Below are 3,081 nucleotides of genomic sequence, written 5' to 3' on the forward strand. Positions count from 1 at the left end.
GGGCAGGCATTTACGCCACTGAGCTATATCCCTGGCCCTCAGGTAGAGTCTAATGCAACTTCAGGTAAGTTCATGTAAAACTTGCCTTTTTATAACGTTCACTTCTCCCTTGCAAATGTGTAGCATATGAATTTGCTTGTGTTGTTCCACAAGAAACTATTTTACAAGATAGTCCTTTGGTTTGAAGATCTTAATAGAATCATAACGAGATCTGAAAAGTGGAAATGTTTAGTATGAACAAAAAGCAGAACATCAAATTTCATATTAAAAAGTAGTAAACTACCACATGCATTAAAAATTCAGAACTAAAATTTACTAATTTTATTTATTGATTAATATGACCCTCTCCTACTCCCATTGCTTCAAATGTTGATGAAGACATGGGATAACCTGGTGTGGCTGAGATCAGTGAGGGAGGGTTCTGGACCCATTGTTAAGTCCTGACCACTCCAAGGCCCGAAAAGCTGTAATGAATATGCTTAATGTTATCTAAGATTTCTTGCTTGAGACTTGTCAGTTTTACCCAGACTCATCAAACAGCTTGGGTCACATGATACCCTCTAATTTTCTCTTTGACAACTGTGACTTTCCTAGACATGTGTTCCCCACAGTACCAATCACTGGCCTGTACTCACCAATCAATAGATCTGACATTGAGCTAATCTTCGACTTTCACTTGGACAAATCACAGGCTTGTACTTGTTAAATAAGCAACACGCTCTTCATACTTCTTAGTGTAGTCCAGTAGGGTTCTCTCAGGTACGCTGATACCTTTCTGTTTCCACACAGGTCCTGTTATATGTTATAAATTGGAGCCAAAAGAAACGATAAGACCCAATGTATACAGCTTCAGAGGTCTCACTAGAATTAGTTTCTCTGTGAGTCTAGAGTCACAGAGACACCTCACTTTTATTGAGGGCTAAAGACAGGCAAAGGAATGTGCTTAACTACTTTGGTGAGCACAAACTACTCTCTCTATTGACTTCAGGCATTTACCTAATTCTAAGTTTACAGAATACTATCCATGAACATCCCAAGCAAGGGATCAAAGATCAGACAAGGCACCAGCAGAAGAAGCTGTACTGTAGTCTTTAATCCAAGCTTACTGGAATTTACAAGAGAGAAAACAGTTCTCCTTGGGCTCTGTTTATTGCCCTTTGCCCTCTTGGGACATCAGTCTTCGGTCTTATATCTATATTTTTATAGTTCCTGTTAAAACAAAGATTCACTTTGGTGGTCTTGTAATACTGCTCATGATTTATTTCTTGCATGGGGTGGGCTTGGAAGCTCTTGTAAGTCTACTTGAGATTTTTATCCTGAATACGGTGGATTTAGCAGTTATATTAAAAATAGAGTAAGGCGTAAATCCAGACTCTTGGTCCTAATGAACTCTGGATAACAGAAGGTCTGCAGCACAGACCAACAGCTAGCAGAGCTGGCCTACAGTGATAGCTCGAGACAGCTGTGACCAGCAGTTGGCTCTGTCAGCTGCTGGCATCTAACATTGTCCAGTATCATCTGCAGACATCAGGACTACTAGCAGAGCTGCACTGTCTTGATTCAAGATTTTTATCTCCTGAGTAAAAGAACATCAACCAATTTGAAGCAATATTATCATTACTAATCATGGCAAGAATGTGGAGCAATAAGACCACAATATATTTCGGGGGGCAGTGGAAAATGGACTGATGAACATGCAAACCTGGTGGACAATGTCTTATCAATGATTACAAATGTAAACATAGACTTATCTTATGTCTCAACAATTCTCTTACCAGATATTTTCATAAGATAAAGATATTTGTTCAGCAAAAATATTTAAAACATTTACATAGAAATCTATCTCCTAATTGGAAAGAACCTCAATGCTCATCCAAAGGAAACTTAAAAACACACATAAGCACAAAACTACACATACAGTATCCACCAACATAGATGAACCTCAAAATACATGCCAGGTAATGTAATGTAAGCTCAAAGGCATAGAGAATGAATGCTTATATTCTATAAAATTCTTGAATAATCTGACAAGCTCAGATGCATTCAGAGTGGTATACCATAGACTTGACTAACCAAGGTAATCAGAACAGCATTTCCACATTCATGATATAGATTTGAAACAGTCATTAGATGAACTCGAGTGATGTTAGAAATGTCGTATATAGTTATCCAAATAATTCATCAACACTCTTAACACTGAATTTTTAAAATCTTAGTCTTTGTATATAAGCAAAGTGTGTTTAACTTATAAAAATAATAGAGATTTAAAACAAGGAAAAAGATGTGAATAAACCATGTTTAGGTACTACACTGGGCATCTCAGATGTTATTCATTTCACTTCCAACATTCCAGTGAAATACATGTTTCAATGCTTTTTTGTATAGAGATCGTAGACATTAATGTATTTGATGGCTTATCCTTAGAAAATGTATGCATTCTGAATTACAATTTTTAAAAGTAGAAAGTTAAAAATATGGAAGATATTTTAAAGATCTTAAGAATTTCCAGCACAAAACCAGGATAAGCCAAAACGGAATGGAGAAGTTAGAAAATGCATAATTAAAATGCCTGTTGAAGAGGAGAATTTACACTTCTTTGAAATACAAAGAAATGCGGTTTACATTATCAGGGTAAATAAGTTATACTAGGGAACAACAGAGAACAGATTCCAAAAAGAAGAAACAGAAGCCGTGCAGAGGAGTAGATTGCACGTGAGAGTGTCCGTCCAGGCTGGAAATGACTTTCTGCACCACTTTTGGCAAAAGCATTTTATCTCTGTCTCACTTTTCCCATGAGTAGAAAATAGAATCTCTAATAATGACTTTATAAGGCTCAGGGGAGGATTATTTGCGTAATGTTCTCTAGGTGTCTAGAAGACTAAAACCTTCAAATAAAGGCTTGTATAAAATACAAAGTAAAAGAAATACAAGCAGAAATTAACAAATCTGAGAAAAGAAATGACAAAAATATACTTTAAAAAGAGATTGAAGTTTATATCTAGAAACATGGGAGGGAGGAGGGGTGACAGTCTGGGAAAAATTGAACCCCAAAACACACACACACACACACACACACACACA

Source organism: Octodon degus, unplaced genomic scaffold (genome assembly GCF_000260255.1).
Source record: "Octodon degus isolate 3935 unplaced genomic scaffold, OctDeg1.0 scaffold00047, whole genome shotgun sequence".
NCBI classification, from domain to species: Eukaryota; Metazoa; Chordata; class Mammalia; order Rodentia; family Octodontidae; genus Octodon; species Octodon degus.